This window comes from Sus scrofa, chromosome 8 (genome assembly GCF_000003025.6).
Source record: "Sus scrofa isolate TJ Tabasco breed Duroc chromosome 8, Sscrofa11.1, whole genome shotgun sequence".
Lineage (NCBI taxonomy): Eukaryota > Metazoa > Chordata > Mammalia > Artiodactyla > Suidae > Sus > Sus scrofa.
Window position 1 is genome coordinate 77,140,180 of NC_010450.4, and position 16,841 is coordinate 77,157,020.

The 16,841-nt window shown below is 43.5% G+C and overlaps 1 long non-coding RNA gene across 5 annotated transcripts in view; it reads left to right on the forward strand.

Moving 5' to 3' along the window:
* LOC110262140 overlaps positions 1 to 16,841 on the forward strand; it is a 30,988-nt gene extending 14,147 nt beyond the window's left edge. Inside the window, exons 3-7 of one of the 5 annotated variants that reach the window (XR_002346735.1) lie at positions 13,653 to 13,742; positions 13,881 to 13,972; positions 14,302 to 14,437; positions 14,724 to 14,891; positions 16,482 to 16,841. This is a non-coding gene — a long non-coding RNA (uncharacterized LOC110262140). Of the gene's footprint in view, positions 1 to 9,628; positions 11,039 to 13,652; positions 13,743 to 13,880; positions 13,973 to 14,301; positions 14,438 to 14,723; positions 15,051 to 16,481 lie in introns of those variants that run through there. The other 4 variants (XR_002346738.1, XR_002346734.1, XR_002346736.1 and 1 more) reach the window with 4 other exon arrangements.

Here is a 16,841-nt window from a genome sequence, read left to right on the forward strand (position 1 = left end):
TTTGAGAAATCAGCGCAGTGTATATCCAAAGCTCGAGAGCCCTCTCTTGGGGCCCTCTCTCTTTTCTGCTCCATGGGGGCCAGGCTGGGCTGCATCCCACTGCTGCGGGGCCAGGGTTATCCTACCTTCAGCCCCACCCCCCTTCTCATCTTCCTTTCTGGTTCCGTCCTCCTCCTCCCTCAGATGCCCTCATCCTCTTCACGTTCCCTTTCGTTCCTCCCCCAAGCCTGAGGCATTTGATGGAGAATGCATTCTTTTCCTGGAAGCCGTGGGGGCCTTGACTTCTTCCTCCAGGGAAGACTCACCTTGTGTAAGAGACCTAGGGAGGTGGGCGCTGCTTATGCTAAGGAATGAACCACAAATCGTGGCATTTCAACCTCCAAAGACGGGCAAGGGGAAATTATTTTTAGATGGGAAATACCTGAAATCAAGCCAGGGAAACAGCTCCTTGATCTGTTTTGCATGCGGTTGCTACTGGTTCACTTGCAAAGTGAGGCTAGACGATGTGGGGGTTAAGCCCAAGGCTATTCCTGTTCTGATGCCCGTGAGGTAGGCACCTGTGACCCTGAGCTGCAGGGGCCCGAGGTGGACTCGCGAGGGCCTGTGTTGTGGGTCACAGCTGCCTCCTCTGCCCTCCCAGGCAGTCTCCACTGTTGACCTTGTAGGCAAGACCTTTTCCTTCCTCTGCGGTTACTCCAAGCCCAGCTCCTCCCACGCCCAGCGGCTGTGCCGAGAAGGAATGACGAGGCTGCCCTAAAGAAGGATGCTTGCAAGGGCCCCGGCCAGCATCAACCAAAGAGAAATGCGCAGTGGGAGGCTTGTGAGTTGTCTTATTTGGAGGCAAAATGAGGACTGTAGCCCAGGCAGACAGCCTCTCAGTCAGCTCTGAGAAACCTCTCCAAAGAGGTAGAGGGCAGGGTCCGTGTGCACGTGATTTGGGTGAAGGTGGAGGTACATGCCACCAAGCACACATTTTCCAGAAGGTTCTTGCTAGTCTTGTGAAGGTCACTGCTAATCATGTGAAGGTCACTGCTTGTCAGGAGGAGCAGACATCACTGTGAAGGATTTTAGTGCTTTTCTACATGTGAGGATGAGGCAGAATACTAACTCAGGCAGTCAGTGTAGGAGCCTGGGCTGCGAAACATTCTTTTGATATGGATATTGATTAACATTTGTGGCTTAAGGGCTCCAGAGAGTAACACCTCCACAGGCCTTGTTTTCTTATAGGAAATGCAAATTCCCCACAGACTTTGTTTACTGTAGAAAATTTCTAGCCACCCCTCAACTGATAAAAAAAAAAGTAAAGGACAAAGAAACCTGAAAACTTTGGGGACATTTCCAACCCTAAAACCCCTATTGGACAAGGACTGATGTAGGTAATCGAACAAGGCCAATGGGAGAAAACCACATCGTTCTGGACCCCACGTTTGTACCCACCCCCCATCTTTAAGGAATAAAAACCCGTAAAGGACAATAGAGAAAGGGGGGGCTCTTCTCCCTGCTCCCAGCCTGTCCTGGAAGCTATTTGCTTCTCTTTTAAAAAGACTCTGCTTGCTTGCTGCCTGTGTGTTCACAGAGTTCATTCTTGGACCGCTGGGAACAAGAACCCAGATTCCCATACCATCTTTCCGGTATCAAGGAGATGCAGGAATTGGGCTTATAAAATCTTCTCCTGAAAATATCCAACTCTCCAAAGACCTGTTCTGCCAGTTTTCCCAGAGCAGAGCACTGCACCCCTCATCTCCACCCCGAACTCCTTGCAGGGGTGTTGAAGGTGAAGGTCGGCAGCTGCGGGGGCCCATGACTTAATCTTTGTAGAGATTAAATGCCAGTCCCCAGTTGGCAACCGGGGAAAGAAAGGAGGAGACAGGGGTGATGATTTGAAAATACCCTCATTTCCACACCCTCAGCCATCACCCCTGATGTTGAATTAAGTGGACAGACAAGGTTCTCCGGCAAGAACCAGAGCTGAAACCAGAAAGAGGGTTCTACTTAAGCGGGTTTTAAAAAAGAATCTGGTTCCCTGTATAGACATCATTGAGAAGGGGGACATGTGCTCTGCTCCATAGCAGGCGCTCCTGTGTGGGTGATTGGTGTTGACTTAGAGGCATGAAATCCACCTCCGATGGAGGCAGGGTGGCCCATGCTGAACCTCATTGCCTCAGTCTGGATACCCTCCATGTAATGGGAGAGATCTGCCTCATGCTGCAGAAGCCAACCTTCTGGGTCTGGACCCTGGGCTCCCCAGTCATCCTGCTTGTTAGAGAAACAGGTCATTTTTCTCACCCAGCTGGAGCTCCAGGAGAGGTAGAGGGTAAGGGGCAAGCAGCGCCCTCTCCCTGGCTGTCAGGAGCTCAGAGGGTGCACCCCACCCCAAAGAGTGTCTTTGATGCTTTTTTTCCCCTCTACCAGCCACTCTCTTTATTTCAGGGAATGACTCTATGCTGGATTTATTGGCTTATGTCTGGAATCCATTTTCTCCAATTGCTGCAGATGCCCACTCTTTCTTTCTATCCTGGGATGTAAAGAGATCTGAAACTGACAAGAAATGGACAAAATTCAAAGCCCAAGAGGGAAGGAAGGGAGCAGGATGGCACAGGACATTTGGGCTCTAAGTCAGCTCTTTCCCACTAAAGGAGGGGCACTGAGGCACAAAGAAGGATTTCTCAAATTCATTTCCTTCACAATCCTGCAGAAAACAAGAGTAAGGCTCTCTTTTGGGGGTAAACCATTGTTTAAATCTCCCCCTCCCTCTCTACGTAACAGGTTCAGCCCATGTGTGGGAAATTCCAAGCCATAGAGCATCCAGGAGGCGTGAAGGTTTGATTTGTGGAATCTCACTCATTTATTCAGTAAATATTTTCACGTTTGGCCCAGGAGGCATGGAGATGATTTTTACAGCTTGTCTCATGAGTGAGGTTCACTGTCTAATGTGAGTGACTGAACAAAAAAAAAAACCATTATTCAAGCCAGCCTTACATCCAAAAAGGAACACTGAGCAACCTCAAGTTTGTCCATTTATCTTTGTCTTCATCAGCATCACCCCCGTCACTTCTTCTTTAGACCACAATGATGGAGGACATGGTCTGACTGTCACCAACTCTTTCCTTTCCTTTTCCTGCAGTGCCCCTCCCTCAAGGGGATACCTTCCCTCTCTGTTGAACTCAGGAGTGACCGTATAACTTGATTTGGACTATAAAATACAGGTAGAGGGGACAGGTGACACATCTAGGGAGAGGTGTTAAGAGCTCTGGTTGGCTGTGCTCCCTTTCCTGCTCTGGTGACCATCAGTGTTCAGGACAGTGGCTGCCCAAGTCCTGGAGTGAGTGGATATGGAGACTGACCTGCCATGGACATGTAGCCCGAGGGAAAGATTTGGGTTAATATCAGCCCCAAAGATTTAGAGGTTGTTTGTTACTGCATAACCTGGCCTATTCTGCCTGATGCACCACCTAGATTTTTTCCCTGTTTCTGTCTTGCCCCACTCCAATCCCATTTTTCAACAGCAGCCAAAATTAACTTATAAAAATAAACCACACTTGCTAGAAAGACTTTCACTGGGTTTCCATGGCACTTAGAATCAAATCTGAGCTCCCTAACATGTTTTGGCCCTTGTTTTCTGTCCTTTTATGTCGCTAGCTCGTCTCCTCCACAACACACATGTGTTCCAGCTCCACTGACCTTCTAATGTTCCTAATAGACCAGGCTTCTTCCTGCTGGACCTTTCTGTATGTTTTTTCCACTCACCAGAACACTGTTTCGCCATTTTTATTATGGCCAGTTGTTTCTTGTACTTCTGATTTCAGCCTAACTGTTGCCACCTGAAAGAGGTTTGTCCTTTCTTTTTTTTTTTAACCGCACCCACAGCATGTTCCCAGGTCAGGGACTGAACCTGCACCACAGTAGTAACCAGAGCCACACCAGTGAAAATGCCAGATCCTAACCCACTGCCCCACCATGGAACTCCTGCCCTGTTTTTTTAAATTAAATACCCGCTGTTGTTCTTCTTAACATCATGTTCGCCTATTGGCATAATTATTTATATTGTTCAGCTACCTCCACTGAGATATCAACTCCAGGAGATTAGGGTCCTTGCTTGTTTTGTTCACAATGGCGTATCCAGCATATTACATAGTGCCTGGTACATATGTATTTATGGAAGGAATGAATGAGCATATAAACAAAATAACTGTTTTAGAGGCTTGATTAAAGTGGTAGCTGTGGGGGAGTTCCCTGGTGGAGCAGCCAGTTAAAGACCTAGCATTGTCACTGGTGTGGGTCTTGCTGCTATGGCACAGCAATTTCTGCATGCCATGGGTGCAGCCAAAAAAAAAGTGTTAGCTGTGAAATAACAGTCAAAGATATCTCCAAAGAGGAAGATATATGGAAGAAGGTACAGATCTGAACTAGAGAGAGTCTGAAATGGCAAAGGAGGCTTATTTCTAGTTAAGGCATAAGGTTCGTTCCAATATTAATCCAGAATTTCAAGTCACACTCCAAGGAAGACTAGACTACAAATCAAAATCCCAAGAAACCAGTCACTAGAGAGACTACCTGAGAGACCCTGGGCACCTCTGCCCTCTCTCAGGTCCCAATGCCAGCAGAGCATGTATTATCCCAAAGGATTATAGGCAGCATCCTGATTGCAGTGGCGGTTTGTTTTTTTTTTTTTTTTTTCCCTGCTTGCCTATCCTCTAACATAATTTTGAAAACTAATGTACCTCCCACAACATGTTTTTAAGTTAACATTTAAACTACTTATCATATTTAGAGTTGCAAATTTTCCATCACTCCTTTTTCTCTTTGAACTCTTTATTTTCATTCTACATTGCTCATGGAATTTCCGACTGATAGAAACTTCTTGGTGATAAAAGATCAATGATTCTCAAACCTAAAATTCAAATTTTATTTAAAAAGTATCTTTGGATGGGAGAGAGGATACTTCTTTTTTTTTTTTTTTTGATTAGTTAATGCTCCATGAAGAAACATTACTTTTTGCTAGAATAAGACGACTTCAGCAACAATTCTATTTCTACTTGCTCTTGTTTTAAAATGTAATTGCCGAGAAACCGTGTTCACATAAATGCACAGATAGGCATGCATGGAAAGCAAATAGGTCTGTTTTAGAGGCACTACTCATTTCTTTGAATTCTTTCTGATGCTTACTTCAAAAATAACAAAGTGATCTATCACCACAAATTATTTTTAATGTCTGAGAGCTGACACCTCAATTAGGTCTTCCTAGTTCAATTTTACTGAAGGCAAAGAGTTGAAACCCACCCAACTTGCAAAAGAATTTGTTATCCAGTCAGCCATCCACTCTCTTAAATGCTAAGAAATATATCAACCAAAATGTCTCCACCAAGACTTATCAAATGACTATCAGGAGCGCATTTTTCTCTTTCACTTCAGGACACCTTGTTTGACCTGGTAACCCACAAAAGGGTTGGGAAAATCAATTATTGCTCATTAGGACTTTTCCAATATATTTTTTTTTGGTTAAATGCTTTAATATTATTGCATGCTTTAAATATATTTTAATACAACTTCCAAGTTATATATTCAACTCATTCATCAAGGGTAAACATCTGCCATATAAACAATCCTTGTTGTCAAACCAATCAGCCAGATCAGGCTTACTTTCTGTCAGAGTATATCTGACTTCATTTATTCATCCAAACTAATGAGTTAAGGCATCTTTCTATGACCACCATCCACTAGAGATAGGTAATACTCCCGGCCCCACCGTGGAATAATATTATGCTTTATCAAAAGTCACAGTCCAGAGAATGTTTCTTTGGCAAGACCTATATATGGAAAAGACAAGGTCCTTAGTAAATGTGCTGTATTTCTAATTCTTCCTTGGTTTGACACCACTGAGGTTTTTACATCCTGAGCAATGCATCACAGCATGACTTAGGTTGGGTGAGAAATAAATGGTTCTTTAAAGCAGGACAAGGAAGGTTATGAAAGGGAAGATGGAAGACAGAAACGGTTTTGTTTTCAGAGCTCCTCTACTGGGTTTTGGAAAGAGTATCTATGAATGTTGAGAATCTAGGCATTCCCATTGTAGCTCAGCAGAAATGAATCTGACTAGCATCCATGAGGACGAAGGTTTGATCCCTGGCCTCACTCAGTGGGTTAAGGATTTGGCGTTTCCATGAGCTCTGGTGTAGGTTGAAGACACAGCTCAGATCTGGCATTGCTGTGGCTGTGGTGTAGGCCAGCAGGTGTAGCTCCAATTCGACCCCTATCCTGGGAATCTCCATATGCCATGGGTATGGCCCTAAAAAGACAAAAAAGTTGAGAATCTAGAATTGAATCCCTTTAAATCTAAGCATGCTTGTGCATCTCTTGAAAGTCCTTGTACATTGCTGGATTTGAACACCAGTACCCTGTTGCTCTTAGGAGAGGTCTACCTTGGGCTGCAGAAGCCAAGTCCTCCTCTATGATTGATCCAAACAGCCAAGGACCATGAGGGACCACCAAGCATCCAGCCCCATTCTGCCTCCCATCTCACCATGTCCAGAATAGGAGTAGTGGCCATGGGAGCAGGGAGTGCTGTGGGACCACCTACTGCTGCATGCCACTGGTTTGGGTGCAGTTGTTCTGGTCGCTGGGAGATTCCTCCTTCTTGGGATGGGTAACAGGAGGAATAGGCTTGCCTCTTGGTACCTTGGCTCACCATGAACCCCAGGAATATTCTAATTTTATTTTCAAAGGCTGAGTCTAAATGAGTCAAAGTAATTTATTTTGGTCATTGTTGGCTTTACCCAGAAACAAGTCAAAGTGGGGTACAAAATGGAACCCAGATTGTTCATTTATTAATTGACTTGTAACCAATGCAGATTCGATATGCCAAACACTTTGTGTGATAAGGCTTAATTAAGGAGGAGGAAGCTAGGTTAGCTCTCTTCTCATAATTGAGAAAATTGAGAAAAATGAGGCTCAGCGTGGTTTCGTGACTAGCCTCAGACACACAAAGCCTCTGCAGTTTTCACCACACCACACTGCCTCTCTACCCTTGGCTCACTGTGCCCACGGCACACAAGTAAATACAGCCAAACAGTGATGGGCAGTTGATACATCTTACTTTTGTGTTTTGTGCCTATCATTCAGGATTATGAGTCCTGTCCCAACTAACTGTAGAAATTGGATAGAATGGAGAAACTAAAATCACGTGTAACCCCTAAATCTCCTTTTAACCAGTGAATTCAACCTCTTAGGTCATAAGAACATTTAGAAGAGTTCTTGACAAGTGACAATAGTCCACAGGTTCTTCTTTCACCACCTTGCCTTTTCACCCTGCCCCTGAGCTTACAGGAGAGAAACTTCAAAGTTAAAGAGCAGGAAGGGGGCGGGGGAGAATCTGGGGTGTTAAGCGGCATCTGTCTATGTGTAAGATGACTTCTGTGACGTTAGTCTTCACATTGTCACTTGGAGTCATCGTTGATTTTAAACTGTATCTCCAATTAGAATGCACAGTCAGATGCATTGATTATGACCGTGGAGTCTATATCTCAAAGTGTGAGCATCAGCTGAGTTCCAGATCACAGGCAGGGACATAGCAGACCCCTGGGTCATTGACCTTCAGTCTGCCTCTGACTTCAGTTGCAGCTGCAGTGGACTGTTCCCAGTAATCTCAGCTTCACCTTGCTCTCTCAGTGTCCATCCCATGGGCCTTTCTGCTGGGTAGTGGTGGGCATGGAGTACTCAGCCCACACAGCTGCATCCTGGGAGCAGTGGGGGATGAAGTTTGGCAATGCTTCTGGGGCAATCTGCAGCCAACAGGAATGGGAGCCAGCAGGCAAGTGGAGTACAATCTTCCATCCTTCATAGGGGCAGTCCTGGGGGACATAGGCATACTTTTCTGGAGATTCTGATAGAATCAAGCCCTTATTGCCCAGCGTGTAACCTCAGTAACACACTCCTCTACTGGCTTTTTCTCCTTAAGTTTTACTGAAATATGGTTGATTTACAAGGTTGTGATCATTTCTGCTGTACAACAAAGTGATTCAGTTACTCATCTACACACATTCTATTGGCTTTTTCTTCTTCCCTGTCTCACTCTCCCTGTTTGCTTACTGCGCTTCCTCAGACCACCTCCCTGATAAAGTACCTGCTCCAAAGGCTCTCAGATTCTGCCTTTGAAGGAACCCCAACTAAGACGTGGAATATTCAGATGTTATTTACACATCGGCCATTCTCTGTGGAAAGAGCTAAACAAACAAAAAATTAAATTACAAAGCAGGTCATTCCAATGAGGCGGTACTTCTTGACTCACAAGTGGGAAAGTAGTAGAAAGAAGGACAGGTGCCCCCAGAGAAGTGACATCAAAGCGGGGGGTGGTTTCAAACTCTACCCTTGACATTCTGATTTATCTCTATGGAGCACCGCATGATTTCCTTGCTCAGAATCACAGCCACATCAAGTCACCATCTTGTCACCATTGCTGATGAGAAAAAGTGTCTTGGGGAGGAGCAGGAAAAGAAGTTTGCTGCACTGACAGCTTTATAAAGACAAAATTTTTCAGATGCAATTTGGTACATTGCTCGGTAGTCTTAGCTATTTTTAATTGCAGTTTAATTTAACTCTGGTCTTCTCGTCCTCATGCTGAGATTGTTGGAGCTAAATAAAGAGGATGCCTGAGCTTCTCTTTCTAGCATTTCTGTTGAACTTGGAAAGTCTTTATCACTCCTCCCGGCCCCTCTTATCTTCTTGGTGATTCAGGAGATGAACATGTCACAGAATTGCACCTCTGCTCCGACAGCGTAAAACTCCTGACCTGGTTTTCCATTTTATTCTTTAAAGAACAGCAAAAATCCCCTTTCCCCAGCAACTTTCTAGTTAGAACTTGCCAACTCAGTGTAACTTGGAATTTGCATATAATTCCTTTAGCAACTCTCTGGAAACCTGCAAAATTCACAACTGCGCAAGAGAGCTCCATATTAGGGGTTGGGGGGGCAGTTACTGGGAATACACAAGTCTCTACTCGGAATAAGTCATTTCAAACAGCAGATTTAAATAAGGCCTTCTGGCATATAGAGAATCGGTAGCCATATATTTCAAAACGTTTGAGTTGAAAGCTAGGAGTTGGTAGGAATGCCTTAAGCCCAGCATACAGGGACTGGCCACTGTAGACATTACTAGTTGATCACAGCACTCTTGCACAAATCTTGATTTTTTTCTGCATTCTTCTCAACACAACATTCTGGTTTGACCAAAGTTCTTAAATTGATAGAAAAAAAATCAAGAAAGATACATATAGAAGGGCATTAAAGATACAATCAAGAATAATATAAAGCTCTTGCCCTCATGGAGCTAGCTTCTTGTGGAAGGAACACAATATATCAATAAACAAATACATAATATTTGGAGCAGAACTTAACATTTTCCTACTATGTACCTATTTTTTGCTTCTCTCTCAACAGAATAAGTATTTTTATCTGGACACACAGCATCTGAGATAAAAGACCATATTTCCCAGCCTCCTCCTAGTTAGGTGTGTCATAGGACCAAGTTCTGATCAGTGATATGTAAGCCAATATACTTGATGGGACTTTCAGGCAGTTTCCTTAAAAGAGATGGGAAAAAATCCTTCTTTCTCTTTTTCTCCATCTTTCTTCAGGGAAACTGGATGTGATGGCTAGAGACCCAGCATCCATCTTGAACCTAGAGGAACAGAGAGTCACATCCTAGGAAAGGATGTGCTTTGGAAAGCTGGAAGAAATCTCTAGTTCTCAATAACAATGGAGGTACCATACCAGCTCTAGACTGTCCACCTTCAGACTTCCACCTGAGAAAGAAAAAATTCCATTTTATTTAAGCTACAACTTTCCAAGTTTCTATTTTTCATAACTTAACCTAATCCTAACTAAAAATTTTAGAATACATATACATGCACCCACATAACATTGAAATAGATACATAGTTGTGAAATATATGTTCAGTGGTGGGTATTAATTGGCCACAGAAGAGAGGCAGATTTCAGCATTTCACTGGAAACCAACAATTATAGATTTAAATGTTGACATTTGGCAGGAGTAAAAGCACTTCTTTTTGTGATTGTGTTTATGGGTGTTGTCTTTTCTGAAAAGTTGCAGTGTTTGCATCTAATAAATTAATGAAGTGAAACTTCTATATTAAATTGAGAGATTGTTTTCTGTTTTAAAACAGTTTTACAGAGCCGTAAGTTTCCATTTGCATTGGGTATTCCAAGGGAAAAATGTTTCATCTGCATTCTAGGCCTCCTTGCCTTCTTTCATCAAAGCAGCGCCATTGAAACACCAGGCCTGCAATCCTATCCTCTTGTTTCCTAAAGCACCAAAGCTGTGCCGATTTGCATATTAGCTGGCATAAATTTGAATATTAATTTAAATAGGCCTTGCCTCTAAATCTATACAGCCTGGTGCCATTATACAAATAACCAGTATTGAGGGCATATAGGTACCTAAAAATTTTAAACCCTCTCTGTTTAATTACACTCAGATTATACTTAACACATTTGCTCACGAAAACTCACTCACACAGTTGTCAGATTAGAGGTTGTGAACTGTACAATGAATTTGTTCCCACAGCCAGATGCACAAGTTTCCATCCTGGAAAAACTGTTAATCCAGTTTCAGGAATGTCTGGGTCCGAAACACTTCCTTAGCCACAAAAGACTGAAAACCAAACTCAAGCTAAATTGCCTTAAGCTAAATTGTGAATTTATTGGCTCATTCGACTCAGAAGCCCTAGGGGTTATCTGACTTTGGGCTCAACCAGGCGGAGGGATCCAATGATTTCTCTCTCCATCTTTCTGCTTTGCCTGACTCCCCCGGTTGCATACTCAGATTCCCAGATTCCCTCTACCTGTGGTAGCAAGATACCCCTGCCTGGCCCAAGCTAATATTGTCTTGTGCCTTATAATCTCAGAAGAATAAAGGTCCCCTCTCTCCATATCAGCTCCTAGTCCAGTTCCCAGCCTTCGTGGTGACAGCCTTGCCATGTGCAGATAGGGAGGAAAGTTCCCGAGGAAACAGTGGGAGCAGACAGACAGACAGACACACACACGCACACGCACACGCACACGCACACACACACACACACACACAGGAATTCGTGTGTACTCATGAAGGGAATGATTATTTATTGGCTTTTGCTGAATGAAGATGAGATCAACTACCCACCGGGATACAAACTGTATCCCTTCGTAGCAGGTCTAGAATGCTCCTATGGAAAACTACCAGGAAGCTGGGGGTGTGCACTAGGGCTTCTCAAAATTTAATGTGCATACATATCACCTGATGTTTTGTTAAAACAAAGTTTTTGACTGAGTAGTTCTGGGGTGGGGTCCAGGACTCTGCAGGCACAACAAAAGCCTGGGTCATGCTGGTCCCTGGACCACATTGAGTAGCAAGGATAGACACTGCATCACTATGGAAAGTCCGACTCCCAGGAGCAAGCGCAGCTCCCTGTCTCTCTTCTGAGCCACTTCACCATCTCCACTTTGGCACAGCCTTGGGTCCCGTGGATAAAGCTGTCTGTCTTGACTGCTGCCATCTAGGAGTTAACATGGCTAAAGGTCTCTGCCTCTTTGAATCTCCTGACACAGTTTCACCGGCTTCTGTCTTGGGTGTCAGAATCCACAGTGGGCAAGCCTCCTTTTGGTGACCTGCACCTGTTGAAGCAGATAGATCACTGAGCAATTAGGTCTCGTCACTGTGTGACTGCCCTTCAGTTTGCATCCTCCTAAATGATTGAGGGTTTAGGAAAACTGGACCACTGATAGCACTGCTTTCTGGACAAGCTAAATGACTTGTTTGCATAATTTACTTCGAATTCATAGGTCTTACTCAGCACCTGGGTATCCTTGCTCATTTAGCATGCAGGTGCATAAAAGATGCATAAGGCCTTCCCTGGGATGTGCTCCAGACATAATACTCATCAGCTGCGTTCTGAACAAACATGAATTTCATCTGGGCTTCTGATGGGGGACAGAAGAATGTAAACAAGTGGAAGTAGGTATTATTTAGCTGAATGTTCCATTTCTGTGCCTTCCTCTGTGCCTTTTCCCACACGTGGCTTTGATTCCCCTCCTGGCTCCACCAACATAGCCCACACCTAACACTCCACCTTGCTATCTCCATGAAGAAGCCAGGGATGAAGGGAAATGCTGGCAGGACTGAAAAAAAAAATCACATTGTGCACTTCTCTCCATCTTTAATAAATGAATTCAGGTGAAAATGAACATCAAGGCGGGTTTTAAAGGGGAAGAGAATTCCTCAGTTGCATGTATTGAAGTAGAGAGAGGCAATTCCACCCATAGGACCTGGGAGATCCCAGGAGCTTATAGGTTGATTGTATTTTATGTTAATTTTGCTGGTGAAGCCCTCTCTTTCTCCTGCCCCTTTTCCTTCTCTGAGTTGCTGCTCAGAAGAAAAAGGAAGAGTCGCTATAACACCAGCTCATTCCTTGCTGCAACCCTCCCCCCACCCAGCAGGCAGCTCAGAGTTCATTTGCTACTTCCTTGCAAACGTCTCTCCAAGAAGAGTCACAGCTGAGTACCCACTGCCCCCTAAGAAAAAAATGTCAATCCAGCCAAGTGTTTAATTGCAGGCGCTTGCTTGAGGTTCAGGGCTCAGTTTCCTGCACAAAAAAATTTGCCATGCTTGAGAATCAAACATTCATACTGCATTTTGTAGGAATCTGATGGGAAATGACGTCTGGGGAAATGTTTGCAACTTAAGATATGCAAATTCACGATTTGATGGTAATGCCAACCCATGATCCAGCGCTACTACCCTGCCTCTTGTAAGATGAGAAGCTATAAACACCAGTATATTAAAAATGTATCCACCAAAGTGAAATTAGTGCTCAGCAAATGCTTATTTTCTAGAATTTTATTTCTCAGATGACTTGGTATAATTTTTAGTGGTACATATTGCCAGTCTATAATAAATACAGAAACCTATCAAAACCAGATAGAAAAATACATGAGATAATATGCTGTGAATGAGGGATCAATTCTATACTAGTCTCAGGGGACGAACCTAGTGACCTAGGAGAATGTTTCCAATTTTAATTTCTCTGATTCTGTGAAATCAATTTTTCTATAAACTATAACCGGTACATGAGCGTTGTGCAAAAACTAATCTTATTGGCATAATAAGCGTGTCAAGTTATGGTGTAATGGACATTCTGTTGTCCTTTTATTGAAACTAATGGAGTAGCATTAAAAGGAATAAAATACTCAAAATGAGAACAGTTTATGGCTTGGCTTTTTTTTCTAGTCTTTTAAATTTGATGGTGTAGCATATTGGCTCTCAATCTCCTTTTATGAGTATTTGAGTTTAAAGCTGTTAAAAATGACAAAGAAAAGGCTGAAAAGAAGCATTTTCCCACTCTCTGACCCTCAGCAGTGTGGTGGAGAAATAGCCATGAGACGGCATCTTCATCTTTGAGGTCCATACATCAGCTGCTGCTGCCGAGAGGGTTCATCGAGGGGGAAGCGTTACAACAAAAAGGCTCCTGCCTTGTAATGTTGACGAATTAGCTGATCTCAGCTCTTCATTTCAAAAGTACCTCTACCCAAGGAGAATTGGATGAATTGAGGTTGGTTGTGCTAACCCAGGATGACCTCGAATGAAATAGATCTCTCTGTTTCCTAGGCCTAAAGATTAAAGTTGACTCATCAATCAGGAGGCCCACAGTATCATAGGTTTAGCTGTTACCCATTTGAACTTCTCAGGCACTGGAAGGTAAAAGCTTTTTTGCTAATTATTATTGTTGTTGTTATTTAATGGGATTTGGAAGCCCTCTCCCAAAACAGGTGGGCTCTCCTCTTTGATATTTATCACACTCATGGCTAATAATTTGTTTTTGATGATATATTTAAGGTTTGACTCCCCAGGAGGCTCTAAGCACTATGAAGCCAGGAAGTTGTTCATCCACCTAAACTTACAGCCCCAGTTGCTAGCACAGGTCCTCAGTAAGTAGAGGGACCAGTTTGCTCAGTATCAGTTTTCACCTGTTGCCTGGTCATAGTTACTAGAATTTACAGTCTATCATTAAGTATGCGTTAGAGAGATAAATGGATAAGCTAGCGCTTGGCCATAGACTGGAAATGACTGTGGGCTCGGAGTCAAGGGTAATTAGAGTCCTAACTCTCCTATGTATCTGTTATGTGGCTTGAGCAAGTGACAAGCTCTCTGAGACTAAGCTTCTTCACTGTGAAATGGGAAGGATCCAGATCAAATACAACGCCTACCACATGGTAACTTCTCAATACGTATTTCTCTTTTTTCTTCTTCATTTAAGGCAGCACTATCCAATTCAACCTCTGGCAGTGATGAAAATGTTCAGTATCTGCACCATCCAAGATGGTAGCCACCAGTCCCACATGGATACTTAGTGCTCAAAATGGGACTAAGGCAACTAAGGTGCTGAATTTTGTGTAAGTTTTTAAATTAAATTTAAATAGCCCCATGTTGCTAGTGTCTACTATATTGGACAGAACAGATCTAAGGGACTCCATTGGCTTTAGAAGACTCGAATGGGCGTGAGGGGATTAGATACACAACAAATTTTAATAGCACTCCCAGTACTTGTTTGGGGGTGTTCAGCATCCAGGATTAAAGAGTACGTTCCGTTTCCTTTTGTAAATCGCATATTCTGGGGCTGACCAGTTTGCATTGTCTTCATAAACTTGTCAACCTTTGCATACGCATTGACTTTTTCAGGACCCAGGACAGCTCTCATAACTACAACACACATTTACTATGACATGACTTCTTCCCATGAAAGACTTGCACCCATGAGAGACAGCCCACCCAGAGGACATTCGCCACGCTGGGAGAACCATAATTTTACATTACTTGGCTTCCATCAAAACTGTGAAGCCACCAAATGTGAGTTACTAATGAAATAAACAACTCTTTACTTGGACTTTTTTCTAACTTTGGTGAGCAACATCATGAGCTCTCTGAGTGTCAAGCTTTTAAGCTTGGGATTTTGGTTTAAACTAGTGGAGAAGAATAGGTTTTATTCAATAAAAATTTCAGACTGTTGCTTTAGTCCTTGAGCAATGGGTAATTGTTCCCTCGAGGGAGGAGGAAAATGAGGTTATATGTTTTCAATGGATTCCAGAAAAATTAACTAGAAGAGTTATTTTGACACTGTACCTGTAAAGAGGACCTCGTTCAAAAAAAATAAAAACTCAGATGAGGAGTTCCTGTGGTGGCGCAGTGGAAACAAATCTGATTAGGAACCATGAGGTTGGGGGTTCGATCCCTGGCCTCACTCAGTGGGTTAAGGATCCAGCATTGCCGTGAGCTGAAGTGTAGGTTGCAGACATGGCTCAGATCCTGGGTTGCTGTGTTATGGCGTAGGCTGGGCAGCTGTAGCTCTGATTCAGCCCCTAGCCTGGGAACCTCCATATGCCGAGGATGCAGCCCTGAAAAGCAAAAAAAAAAAAAAACCACCTCAGATGAGCTTTCTCTGTGGCTACTTGCCCCAGTCATTCCCTCAAAACACAGTAGCAGATTGCACTGTGAGCTAGTAATAGCAGAGTGTGGTGATCACCAGAGGACTCCAATGTACACTGGTTACAAAATACTCAGTACTGGAATTTCCAAAAGCTGAAAGGAGATCAAATACGTTTTTGTTTTTTGTTTTTCTTTTTAGGGCCGCACCCATGGCATATAGAGGTTCCCAGGCTAGGGTTCAAATCAGAGCTACAGCTGCCCAGCCTACGCCACAGCCACAGCCACGCCAGATCCCTAACCCACTGACCAAGGCCAAGGATCAAACCTGCATCCTCATAGTTCTTAGTCAGATTCGTCAATTATGTATTTTTAATTTGTTTGGGTGAATACTAAAACCAGGTTTCTCTGAAGCTAAAGCAAGTTCTTTTTTCACCAAGGTAGAGAGAGGGCTGTTAATACCCCACTGCATAGGCTTCCAAGCAAGCTTACAGGCTGCTGCTTAAAGAGAGCAGTCCTAGGGTAACTATCATTTTGTCCTTTTCAGTTGAATTTTTAGGAGTATTTTCTTTAAGGATGCCCAGAACTGACATTTCAGAATGTGAATAGATGAGAAATTCATTTTGAGTCATCATCACCACGCCTTTAGCTAGAAAAACAACTAAATCTGTTCCAAAGCAGGAGAGTGTGGGCTTTTTATAGGCAAATCCAGCTTCTTAACTGGCTCTCCTTAGAAGCCATTGCACCTGCTTGCCTGGTTGTTGCTGATGGAAAGCAAGCCAGACAGCATTATGGGGTAGCTCGGGGCCCACCACCAGTTCATCATGACTCCAGGGGAAGGTGGTTCATATATACAGTCACAACATGATTAATTCCACTCATCAATTCAATTCTTTTATTGGAAATGTTGCTGCAAATGTAGCATCAATTTCCCAGGCATAGTATTCAGTTTTACCTTATTATGCAGCATAGCTTTCAGAGATAGAGGTACTATGGCTAATCCTAATTTAATTTCAGAAGAAGTTAGCTCTCCTGCCTGCTACAAGCCAAGCTCCATTTCTGATGTTATCCGCAAGCTGAGACAGGCTAGAAATACCTGCGTGAATTGTGATACCAAAGAATAACCCTGAATCCAGAATAAAAGTGCAGAGTCTCAGAAATTTCCGGGCACCACTGATTCTGTGCCTGTAACAAAGGCAGCTGGACCCCGCAGCAGAGTTGACAAGCGACTCTCAGCATCTGTACTTGCCCAGAATCTCCTGTGAAGAGCATTGCTCCAATCTTCTAGCATCTCATGATTCCCAGAACCAAACTGCTGGCCTCCAGCAGGGGACTCAGTGTTCAGAGAAGTTCCTCTCTATTAGAGGAAATAAATAA